The 13,415-nt window shown below is 42.6% G+C and overlaps 1 protein-coding gene across 1 annotated transcript in view; it reads left to right on the forward strand.

Annotated features, from left to right (window-relative positions):
• The first annotated feature begins 364 nt into the window (after nt 1-364).
• Nucleotides 365-13,415, forward strand: part of LOC110538651 (speckle-type POZ protein) — an 86,366-nt gene continuing 73,315 nt past the window's right edge. Inside the window, exon 1 of the mRNA XM_021625605.2 lies at nt 365-447. The gene's annotated coding sequence lies outside the window, so the exon portion shown is untranslated. The remainder of the gene's footprint in view (nt 448-13,415) is intronic.

Genomic DNA, 13,415 nt, shown 5'->3' on the forward strand with positions numbered 1-13,415 from the left:
CACATACTGACTGTCCTATCACAGCATGGCAATTATATTTTTAATTTATACTTTATTGTAGACCAAATCAAAATATATAGAAATACAATGAGTTTACAACAGAGTATACAAGCATTACAAACGACAGTGAGGGGAATACAGACAATACATTATAAAAATAACTTGTCTTGATTGTTTTTTTTTGCTATGAGAAGAATGAATTGTGTTTATTTAATGTTCAATTTAATTCTCAAAAATAATAAACAGAGGTTTTTGACTTTTATATTTACATGAATAAATCTATTAATAAGACATGTACATTCATGAGTAAAGTATTTAGCTAAAATAACAAAGCATGGCTTTGTTTTGGTATGGGAGTGCATGCTTTCGTCACAGGCATAACCCGGATGTAGAGTGCCAGTGCTGACAAAAAAAATCCTATCCTGTCGTGGAACAGACTGAAAAAAGGTGAGTTTTAAAACAAAAGGAAACTTTGTTTGTACTCGCTTTCATTCTGAGACCAAACACCAGTGAACATGTGAGTTTGGTATCTAACAGGAATACGGAAGGCACTTAGCCAACTTGTATCTATCTATTTTACCTTCTCAACAATCTCGACTGTTGATGTTCGAGATAGCAAGCTACACGTAGCTAGCGAACGTTCGCTCGCTAGCTAGTTAACTGACCAGCAGATTGGTAGCTAGCTCGTCGGAAGCTAGCCCTGACAAATTGTCTACCAAACATTAGCTAATCGTGCTAAAATGTAACAAAACACTTGTTGTAGTTTCCTACTTAGCCAGCTTGCTAGCTAGTTGGTTAGCCAGCTGAGCTAGTTAGCTAGCCAATCTAAGCTGCCTCGCGCTTGTCTGACAGCTGGTTTTAGCTTGACCATTTGTGAATGAAAGATTCATTTTATGCAGTTGGTGTGCGGTAAAGAGGTGGGTTATTTCTAGAAATGAATACATGAGTAATTCTCACAGGGGCCCTGTGCGTAAGTAAAAGCATTTTTTTTGCCACATTATGAACCCACAATTTCCTCTGAAGCCACCATCCCACAACTGCCTGTATCCTGCCAGATAGTGACCATCACTTGTCTCCCGTATTTGTTTGCATGAGTTGTGCAGCACAGTGTCCTTTGCCAGAAACGGAGCTCCATAGAGAATGTGAAGAGCCAGGCTGAGGGGTTGCTGCATTGCAGAATAAGGTCCTGCCTAAAGATGAGAAACTGTGAAATTGTCAGTATGGTTAACCACGCACAGACAGAGCGAATTACGGTGGCAGATGTTTTTTAAGTGGGCGTTTTGGAGCACAGCTGGTATTAAACCAAATAAAATGTTGACGCAAGATTAGTTTTAGTACATGAAGTGCTGTGGGAATTCTCAATCATTCTTGTGTGGTCCTTCTGCATTTTTCCAGATTGTAAACACACGCAGGTTGAAACTGAGGGAGCTTTGTTGGAGTTAAGTTGAGCATCTGAGTGGTTTATTGAGGTATGCTCTGAGACAGCATAGATAACAACTACTGGGACACCCACTACAATCCCAGTCCTAAAAGCTGCCCTCAAGGAGCTGCACTAGAAGTAGTCATTCACCTGGTACACACCTGCTCCAACAGACACCTCAAAACTGATAGGCCTACACTATTTCAGTGTAAGTGAGAGTTTTGGCTCTATTGATGAGGAAAATGGGGCCTGTGAAAGTCTGAAGACAGACATGTGTTTAGTTGTGGCTTGAGTGCAGAGACTTCATCTTGGCAGCTGTTTTAACTGGGAAAGTCATTTTGGTGTGAGTGGAGTACTTGTCTGACTGGAGTACTTACCTTGATTTGACATGCTGGCCTCACCAGTCAGTGTGGCTGTTCTGAGAGACAGCCATCTCATAACGGTAAGGAAAACCCTGTGGTTGTCAACAGGAATGTGCTTCTCTGTATGAAGACAAATTTTGTACGTGCTTCCAGACTGCGTTGACAGGAAAGGATCCTCAGAGCAGGCACAGGTTTCCATTGTTCCGTAGTTAAAGTCAGGCTGTAGTCAGTGATTAGGCCAAAATGGTAAAATAAATTTCCGTTGCACAACACCTTCATGACCATGACTGGCGATGGAACACTTCAAAAGTTACCTGTACTGCAATGCCTACCTAGTCGTTTCACTGCACACAAACCCCTAGCCAGCCACCACTTCACAGCCAACTCCATCCATTCTATGTTATGATATGTTAAATTGGACAGCACTCGATTTAGCGGAGATGCACTCTACACACCATCCATAGGACAGAACACTTTGTTTTATTTACGCGAGGTGCTTCTGTAACTGCTAGGAATAACAGCCAATCGAAGTGCATGGCGAAGGGCAAGCTAATGTAATCTGACAGCAATGGAGTGGTAGAGGCCGCTCAGGCATCGTAAAGCTGTCGCTGTTTAAGCTCCTAAATTTGTCGCTAATACTCGCCAGCCTCCGCTTCCACATGGCCACAGAGCCGTGAGGAGAAGAGCACCAGAGTGTGCATCCAGGCAGTTTAGTTGAGTGACTGTGTCTTTCCACCTGTGTTAAATATATATGTGTATGTGTGTGTGTGGATAATGGTGGTAATAGGTGTGTGTGCAGCTCCAGTAAATGTGTGTGAGTCAGTGTGACACTACAGGTACAGCTTTAGAAGAAGCCCATTTCTCACAATGCTGATTACTTGTGAGGGAATGCAACAAGTATTGAATTACTTTGCTGAGAGGTTGGAAATTGAAATATGGATTGGGGTCGCAAATGCCTGCCTGTGCTATTGGCTGTTTCGGATGTGTGGGATGAAATGTATTTTTTGTGCTTGTGACTGATGCAGACAGTGGCGGTATCTAATTGTTTTCCACTGCTCATTCCTGCACTCCAATAACAGGGTGGGAGCAGGACTGACGCAGACGAAGTGGATGTTTTTTGTTACCTTAAAGAGACGCCAGGCCATTTTTCAGCCAGACTAAAACCAAGCCTGCTGCTCTTCCATTACGGCATCCATTTTAAAGTGAAACACAAACCTAGGGCCGGTTTCCCAAAAGCATCATAAGGCTCAGTTCATCGTTAGAGCCTTCGTAGGAGCATTGTTAAATCCAACGTTGCACTTGAAAATGCTTGGAATTTAATGCTGGCCTCAGACTGCTCGTAGAACAGCTAAGTCCGCCGTTAGATGCCCCCCCCACGTCATTTTAAACACAGAAGATCTCCGCTAAACAGAATCAAATGGTTTATCGGTCTCTCTGACTGCCGATAACTACAAATACAGAGTTGTCAATGTCTTTGCAATTAATTCCAAGCTATGTTTAAAAATATTATTCAAATGAAAACTGAGAACTGCATTCAAATATTAACAATAAGCTATAGGCCTATTTCAATCATATAGAAATATATTTCATGTTCTATTTGGCAAATTTCTCTAATTTGCCTCAATATATTTCATGTGTAGCCTAATATGCGCAATGATGTGCCAATTGGTGACTTAGTGCATTTTTATTGGGTAAGCATTAGAATAAGACGCCTCAATATTTGCAGCCTTAGGTGGTAACTTCATTCTAAGTTCTGATCCGTCGTCAGTATTGTGAAATCATTCTAATGTTAAGGCAAGATTTTTTATGGAGAAAGCTAATCCGAGAGCAGCACTGCCTTTTCTTTCCGGCCTATCAGTATCGACACATGCTCCTACAATGCACTTAGCGACCATTCTCTCTGCGTGGTGTTTTGGGAAACGCGTATTACATCTTTGGCCTTTATTGGAAAGATGCATTGTTGAAACACTCGTAAGTGTAAATTCCATCGGTATCGGGAAACCGGACACGGCTCATTCCATCTGCCATTTAGATGTATTTAAATGTGCTGCCTTGCTGTGCTGGTGGCGGTTTAGCTTAGTGAGCGTCTGGCTGGCTGGGTGTGGAGAGTGTGGGCTGGAGGCCTGCCTGGTCTGGGGGCTTGAGGCCTACTTCTCCCTGGCCGAGTAGCCTTGCCGCTGACCCCGAGAAGTTATCTGAATATCAATGACAATGCAGTGATTTAGAAGCGGCCATGGCCCCAAAGTCAGATCTAATCGTGCTGGTATTTACTGCCATTTGAGCTTGGAAAGCAGCAGTAGACCATATTGCTGTTGTGATGCGAGTCCAATTGAATTCAAAGGTAATTTCCCTATGGCTGTTTGGTATTTTGGGAATGAATCACCCATCTAGGGGTAGTATCTCTGAGGGTTGGGTGAGACAGGGTTTAAGCACTGTGCAAATTCAAGGTCAAAGGTGAAATGATACAAAGAGATGCCCAGACAGGGATGGAGGGAGAAAGATAAGTGAGACTTTACAGAGGGAGATACTAAACTATCGTCTAGGTAATTGGGAGTGAGAGCAACGGGTTTAATGCAGGTGGAGTGAGGAGTGTTATGTGCAAAGATGGAGCTAAAAAGATGAACAAATCTAGATAAGATGGAACGAGAAAAGGAGTTATATAGTAGGTGAGGTGGAGGTATAGAGAGAGCGAATGAGATGGGGGGGAGAGAGGTGATGTTGGGGGTGGAAGAGGATTGCGGTAGTGAAATCGATAGTTCATACCATTCTGAAATTGAGTTTTTTTTCTTTTCTTTTTTTTTGTTGTCAGAGAAACAGGTATGGAGGGTATAATATGAAATGGCTCTGGCTGAGGACCGTTACTTGAGCAGCAGTATCGATTCCTGGGCCGTGTTCCAATTATAGTTGGGTGTTTTTGTCCGAGACCCTCGCTACGCAGCCCTTAAAGAGCTGGGGACAAGGCCGGACAAAGTTTTTGGGTGATGACTGACTTTGTCTTATCGCTTCCCCAAAGCGGCCCACTTTTTCAGTCATCAAAGAGGTTAGCTGAGAAATATCGTGTGCTGTCTCACTGGGTCTCTGAGGACATCACTAGAGAATGGAGATTTCCCCCCTGGCCGTCCCTCTTAAGAGATTCACTGGCATTACAGCATAAAGAGAAAATAATCTTGTTTGTGTGTAGGTTTGTCAGTGTGTGTCTGTGGCTAAGTGGATTTGAGTATGTCTCTGTTGTGGGAGTGGGTTTGCATAACCTATGTGCAGGAAACATACATTCTTTGTACACTTGTGTGATTGAGTGTGTGTATTTGTGGGGGCAGGTTGGAAAAACAACACCAAGTAGCAGACTCTCTTCTCTGGCTGAATGGCAGTAGAATGACAGCAGATTGCTCTGTGGCTTCCTCCACGCTGCACTTAGCTGTTCATTGTGTGTGGAGCCAGACATGAGCAGAGAAATTGCAGCTGTTTGTCGCCTTTGTTCCTGGAGGATTTCCAAGGTAAAATGGCATGTAATTCCCAGCCTGATGTCCTTGCCTTTGCTTCTGCTTTTAGAGAGCCTTATCTGGGTTTGGAAGGGGGCTGCTGGATCGTGGAATAATGTAGGACAACTTTCTGGTACTCTTGAGGTTCAGTAGAGTTATTGTGTTGTCTGTCTCTACTAGTGGACTCTCCTCTTTCTCTAGCGTCTGTCCCATCTGTATTTTATTCCTTCTCTCCAAATAATGTCAGGCTCATGCAATATGTTGTTTCCCCACTTGTGTGTTAATGAAGTGGATGAATATTCATGAGCCAGAGCTGACATCGCTGTGGAGATCTTGTCAAGGGAATATGGAGTGGCAGGGCTAGACATAAACTTTTTGCTTGTCATGCCACGAACACCATTTGCACGTCATTGTATGATCAAGGACCCATGCATTACCATCTTTTTTTTAACATAGAGAATCAGACCACAATGTTTGCTACACTCTTTGCATAGTCAAGCCTATCTCAAAATACAATGTTACAATTACAACAAAATACTTTTCCCTACAGGGCTCGATATTAAGGGAGTCCCGTTGTCCCTGTGATGATGATAAATGTCTGTTAAACGGACTGTTTTAATGTCTGATAAACAGACTGTTTTAAAGTTCATCCAACCACTGCACATATGTATAGATCTTTTTTAAACCAATGATGCAACAGATCAGACCGTTTTAGCTTAAAATGTTGATAGTTTTATTTCTTTATATTTTCAGCTCAACAATGCGATCATGGCTGTAGGCTATGCGCGAATGTTCCAAAATACAATTAGCAGGAAAACATCTCAGAAGCGCACTGCATGCACCAGTGGTTTCATGTAAAAATTAAGGGGAGATCTAAAGATGCATTAACTAGCATGGTTTACTAATATGACTAGGATTATGCTGAAAACCAGTAGAACATTGCTGTTTTCAATGGTGTATTAAGTGTTAAAATAATTCCCTCAACATTTCTATGGTTGTATTTTGGCTATGCTAGGCTACTTTGAAACAAGGTTCATAAAATTACATTACATTTCCAGGTTTTAAACAATTATGTTTATGGTTAAATATGTCAGCATCGGTTTGGACATGAAGCTGTAGCCAACTTTTTTAACCTTTATTTATTTAAGAAGAAATTCTTATTTTCAATGACGGTCTAGGGGCAGAACGACAGATTTTATTTTTTTACCAGCTCGGGATTTGAACTTGCAACCTCTCGGTTACTAGTCCAACGCTCAAACCACTAGGCTACCTTCCGCCCCACTATGTACCAATATACATATCACCTACATTTTGACATGTAGGATTTTTTTATGTCTGTACATTAATTAAACTAAGGGTGTGAACATTTCAATGAAGTTGGGATCCTTAAAGTTAAGAAAAATCCCTAACCGAACCCCCACCCCACATATTAAAGTCACAGTGCAGTTATCATTCTTTTTTAAATCCCTTTGTTATAGCCCAACTAGACTATGGCTATAAAGGCCTACAGAAGGTAGTGTAATTTTAAATCAACTCAGAGAGGAAGAAGTGAACTTTAGGCTACTTTGGTGAATTTGCGAGGCATGGAAGACAATTAAGACATTGCGAGATGTAGATTACCAAGACGAGTACGGTTCTGCCTGCCCCTCCTCTCTCTCCCTCATGCTGGCCTGCCTGCTCTTTCTCTTTGCTAATGACCCAAGTGTGTGTTCAGTCTGGTCAGTTGCATGTAGAATATCCTCGCTTAGGCTATTCATGGCACTGGTGTTGGCGGTATACAGTATCTTCGGGCCAGTCTTGCACTGGGTAGGCTTCTCTTAGTTGCTTAGTGGGTAGGGGTGTTTCATATGAAATTACAGTAGGCTACTGGTGTAGCCTGTATTGATGACCATTTTCAGATATAATGATCAAATCAAATCAAATTTTATTTGTCACATATACATGGTTAGCAGATGTTAATGCGAGTGTAGCGAAATGCTTGTGCTTCTAGTTCCGACAATGCAGTAATAACAAGTAATCTAACTAACAATTCCAAAACTACTGTCTTGTACACAGTGTAAGGGGATAAAGAATATGTACATAAGGATATATGAATGAGTGATGGTACAGAGCAGCATAGGCAAGATACAGTAGATGGTATCGAGTACAGTATATACATATGAGATGAGTATGTAAACAAAGTGGCATAGTTAAAGTGGCTAGTGATACATGTATTACATAAGGATACAGTCGATGATATAGAGTACAGTATATACGTATGCATATGAGATGAATAATGTAGGGTAAGTAACATTATATAAGGTAGCATTGTTTAAAGTGGCTAGTGATATATTTACATCATTTCCCATCAATTCCCATTATTAAAGTGGCTGGAGTTGAGTCAGTGTCAGTGTGTTGGCAGCAGCCACTCAGTGTTAGTGGTGGCTGTTTAACAGTCTGATGGCCTTGAGATAGAAGCTGTTTTTCAGTCTCTCGGTCCCAGCTTTGATGCACCTGTACTGACCTCGCCTTCTGGATGATAGCGGGGTGAACAGGCAGTGGCTCGGGTGGTTGATGTCCTTGATGATCTTTATGGCCTTCCTGTGACATCGGGTGGTGTAGGTGTCCTGGAGGGCAGGTAGTTTGCCCCCGGTGATGCGTTGTGCAGACCTCACCACCCTCTGGAGAGCCTTACGGTTGAGGGCGGAGCAGTTGCCGTACCAGGCGGTGATACAGCCCGCCAGGATGCTCTCGATTGTGCATCTGTAGAAGTTTGTGAGTGCTTTTGGTGACAAGCCGAATTTCTTCAGCCTCCTGAGGTTGAAGAGGCGCTGCTGCGCCTTCTTCACAATGCTGTCTGTGTGAGTGGACCAATTCAGTTTGTCTGTGATGTGTATGCCGAGGAACTTAAAACTTGCTACCCTCTCCACTACTGTTCCATCGATGTGGATAGGGGGGTGATATAATGATGTGTCCCCTTGAAAGCGCCTCGGTTACGACATGCTTGTTTGACTGTTAGGGTAGGCTAAATGCCGACAAGAAACCTTCTCTGGAGACATGAACGCCATTTTACTTGTCTGTAAATGAATGCCGAAGAGGGACTACCTTCCATCACTAGGCGACCAGAACTTTCAATCCTAGCATGCCTGCTGCTTGTGCTCTGACTAAAAAACAGTACTTTAAAGTATGTTAATTATTGCGACTTACGAAGACATTTAGTAGAAAGAAAGCACTTCTAGCTACCCTACCATAAAAAAACTTCATAAATGACACAGCAGCACATCAATCAGCAATGTTTGTTGTCAGGGAAACAATTGAAAGTTCTATGCTGGAGCAGAATTTAAATTGTCAAAATGATAAATTATGGACATGTTACTGTACTGCGTTCTGTGTGTGTAAAGGGTCGCGGTAGATAATTTCATTGCCCGGCCCTAACGGTAATACGTCTGTAATAGGACCATTTTAATTTGCATTATGAATAAATGTGGATAGTTTTTCTTTCTTATCGGTTTAAACGGACCCCCCCCCCCCCCCCCCCCCCCCAAACATGACAGTTTAAACGTTAAGAAAAAATGTCCATTTGGCACATCCCTAAATAAAACATTACTCTGTTGGCCTCTGATCCAATTCTGATCAGAGAAATTGTTATGATATTGTTCATTTTGTGTGCGTCATTTTTTCTTCAACTCAAATCTACATTCTTCTGCCCATTTCAGAAATAAAAGCTCAATGTATATGATGTATGCTGTGCTTACTTCTCTCACACATTGCCAATGTATTTCTCACCTTCTTTCATTATGTCTGCTTACTATTGCTTTTCAGTGTACAGATACTCTACCTCTTTTTGCTTGGCAGCCTTTCATTTGGATTCCTGCTCTCTCATTCTTTTTCCCTCTTCATTTCTCTCACTCCTCCATTGCTCCCTCGCCTCCATTGCTCCATACCTTTGTCTCCATGGCAGGGGATGTCAGACCCCTGCAGTCCACCGTTAAAGCATCTCATGCGATCTGTAAAATCTTTGATCTCACGGCATCCATGCACTGAGCCACGACAGAAAAGTGTGTGGATGTTGCGGCACAATAATGAAACGTGTGTGTGTGTGTGTGTGTGTGTACTCAAAAACCTTTAATTTGGCAGTGTGAGGTTGTCAGCATTTGTGGGAGAAACTCTTAATAAGAGGGAAGAGCTTGTCCTCTCTCTGCTTGTCCTTCTCTCTGCTTGTTCCTGTTGGGCTTTTTCCTAGTGTGTCCTTTCCTTTCTTCTCTGTCGTTCGATAGAGCAGTAGTTTAATCAGTTGATATTTAACCCTGCAGCTCCAGACAGTTTGACAGATCTCCAGTCTCATTCTCTCAGACATGCTCCCTATGGTCAAGAAAGGGTGGAGGCTGGTCAATTCATCAACACTCTATTACAGGACCCCTCCATCTTCATAAATCCACTCACCAGCTATCTATAGGCTATGCACAACCCACTGCTATAGGCTTTATACAACCCACTGTCACTTTACCTGTCTCATCACTCACTAAAACTGCTGCTGGGATCACTAGCAAGAACATGTGTTGTTGCTCAAGTTGATGATATTGAAGGCCATGGAATGGGGTTACATTCCCCCCTAACTTTGGGGGTAGCACCCTGACTTTTGGGGTAGCAGCCTAACTTAAGCAGTTACAGTGTAATTACAGTGTAATTGATCCAAGCTTCTTGGGGGCAGCTATGGAGGTAGAAACCCCTTTGAATATGCCCCACCTTGGACACCTCAGGGTCCTGATGACAGGGAAGGACACTCATCTTGTCTGTCTCTCTGTCCCTCACTCCTCTGACGGTGTGTGCTGTGTCCTCGCCCCCCTTGTCCGTTTGCTCTCCTCGCCCCTCGACTGATCAAAGCCCCTTTGAGGTTCCTGAGTGGTTCTGAGCTAATAGCCGGTAGTGATCTGATGTGTGTGTGCGTCTTCTCAGTGATTAGACACCCAATGACAGGCTGAGCCAGCCCTGCCTACTGTTTTTATCCTTTAAATGGGCAATCTGCAGTTGCGGCATCCATTTTTTAAATCTATGAATGATAAGTACCCATTTGATTCTTGAAGAATATAACTTAGAAATGCCTCATGAGCTTAGTTCTACTGTCATACCCCATCAAAACCCAAAATATAACCTTGTTTTACTCCACTGTTTGTAAACTAAGTGTAAACAAATACTATATAGCCTCAAAACATAGTTCAAACGTACATTTTGTCAGTCCTTGCATTCATAGCTCTGCCTATGAATTTCATAGTGGTTACATTTCTCCTGCCCCATCCCTTAACTGCAGATTGCCCCTTTTAATGTTGCACCTTCCCCAGCAGCCGACTCAATTATCAGTGATTAAGTTGGTGTCAGTCTTTAGCGCTGAGCCGTACCTCTCCTCCCCGCCATGTGGCACAGAGGCCCCGAACAGAGCTACTGATCCCAAGTCAGTGCTGTGGAGGGACGTACAGTATGTAGACAGCTCTAAGTATAACCCTTGTCCTCAACTCTGATCCCCAGACAACAAGGTGACAGTGTACTGAAAGTTGGCAACACCCCCAAAGCCTTAACCTCAGTGAGGAGGAAGAGGCGTTGCATTACATTATAGGATAAATGTATACAGCCTTAACCTCAGTGAGGAGGAAGAGGCATTGCATTACATTATAGGATAAATGTATAAAGCCTTAACCTCAGTGAGGAGGAAGAGGCATTGCATTACATTATAGGATAAATGTATAAATCTATCCTGGTGCTTAGGTTCTTATCCAAGCTGAGATGAGCCTGTTTTTAGAAGGAGAAACAAGGACAGGGCCTTACATTGCAGAATGATATTAGTGATTCTTATTATTCCAGTTAGATTTTGAACTTGCAGGGGGTTACCGAAGATAGCATGGAGATATATAAGATCTGAGCCCTTGTCGTTCAGTCCTCACCCCCTCCTCTCCCCCCTCTCCACCAGCCTCTCTCTAGAGTAGAGGACTGGCTTTGGTGGTGGCACAGGCGTGGGTGTGTGGATTATTGTGAGGTGTCTCGTAAAAAAACAACAACTCATGGCTGCAAGGTCACGTCTCTTCTCTGCCTCATCCCCCTAATCCTGGCCTGTAAATAAATATCTAACACCCCCCACACTAACACCATAATACCTCCCCTTAGCTACACACACCCCTCTCTGTTCTGCCCAGAAGTCTCCGGAAGGCACACCTCGCATGTCTTTGCCTGTAGCGTTTTGACAAGTGAATAAACATCAACTGCTTCATTGCCCACCTGCCTCCCAGCCTCTACCTAACGCATAATGCTCCCCCCCTCTCTTCCACCTCTATCTTATCTGCCCCTGACTTGTCCTACACTCTCCCTCTAACTCTACCGTATCTCACAGGCTGTAAGTGGAAGCCGACCCTTGTAGGCTGGTTATGGATCCCCACAATCACTGGGCTATTACCTCTACCCTGTCATTACATATAGACTAAAGACTAGAAGTGGGTCTTATCTATCTATAGAAAACCTAGCTAAATGCTCTCTCCTTAGGCTCTGAGTCCTCTCAGGGGACAGACAGACTGGTGTGGGTTGGACAGGTAGAAAGTTCTCAGTTTGGATTTAAATGTATACACCTCTGAATTAGGATGCAAATACCTTTTGCAGATTTGGTGGGCGTAGCTCTCTCCTGGTTTGGGGCTCCAACCACGATCTCCCTCCCTGTGCCTCCCTCCCTGTGTTGTCCAGTGAGCAGCAGCAGTGATCAGTAAGGAGAGCTGGTAATCTGCCGTAGCCTTAGCGCTCTCTGGCCCTGCTCTCCTTGAAGAAGATTGATGGCCCTCCTGGAAAGGCTGCTATTGTGGATGGGCAGAGAAAAAGAGGGGAGGGAGGAAATGGATTAAGAATGGGAAATTTGAAGGAGAGTGATAGTGGGAAAAGTAGATAAAAAGAGATGGTGCTTGAGAGGTTAGGAGATGAATGGGGGACGAGTTGGAGTTGATGAAATTATGTGAAGGTGTCAGGGGGGCTGTGTTTATCTGAATGTGTTTTTTGTGTAAACATGACCAGAGATTAGGCTTGGACTCATCAGTCCTCACCCATTATCTGACTCCCACACACGCAGTACTCGCGCACACACACAATTGTCTCTTGGTTTAATCCATTTGAATTCAATACATTTTTGACAGCATCCCTTTTGATTTAAGCAAAACTTTCCATTGGAAGAATGGAAGAAAGGTCCAAAAAGTCACTTTCTGGCCCTAATTGCCAAAACATTCAGGAGATAAAGGTGCTCAAAGTTCATCCACTGTATACCATACCATGAGACATCCATGTCTTCATCACTGGGAAAATATAAACTGTTGAGTTGAAATGATATCAAAAGCTCACAAGCAGGGTTGTCAAACTATTTGATCATTTCTTCCCAAAAAATGTTATAATAAAAAAAACGTTTTTACTAATTAGCATAAATGAGGAAACTCAGATTGTTTTTGTTGATGGGTGTATATTGTAGCTTCGACCCAACTTCACATCTTCTGCGTGTTTTGTGTTGTGCCTGCTATCTGTTGAGACACAACATGCTCTTGAATGGTGGATGTCATTTCAAGCGTAGAACAATTATTCATAGAATGGACCTATACCTCCTTCAGACGGCCACTGTAAGACCACTGTAGTTTAGCTGCTACACCATTGAAATGTAAATTCAATTAAAATTGTAACTTCTAATTACTACCACAGAGATGGCTGCCGGTCCACCCACCATCAGATGTCAACTTAAATGGTCATATTTATATTGTCTATATTTCTATGATTTCAATAGGTTTCCTATGGAGTATAAACAGTATAATTAAAACAAACAGATGTTCCCATTCAAGGCAACATTCTCCCTCACACCATCTTTGTGGTACAATTTGAAAGTGGAAATGTCAATTTTATTCCCATTTCAGTACATTTAGTTACCAAAACATGACACCGATGGTGAGCACAACACAAGGCTCTAAGCTACAACATATGTAAATCTAATTAAACGTGTTTTTAGAAAAATAACGTTTAAGGTAAAAAATGAAATAAAAATTACAAATTGAGGAGTTTTTGATATCTTTTGATATCAATCTCAACCGTTTCTCTTTTGCAGTGATGAAGACAAGGATTTCTGGTACCTTTTTAACTTCATGAATCTTTTGGCATTCGGGCCCAAAA

Source organism: Oncorhynchus mykiss, chromosome 12 (genome assembly GCF_013265735.2).
Source record: "Oncorhynchus mykiss isolate Arlee chromosome 12, USDA_OmykA_1.1, whole genome shotgun sequence".
Taxonomy (NCBI): Eukaryota; Metazoa; Chordata; class Actinopteri; order Salmoniformes; family Salmonidae; genus Oncorhynchus; species Oncorhynchus mykiss.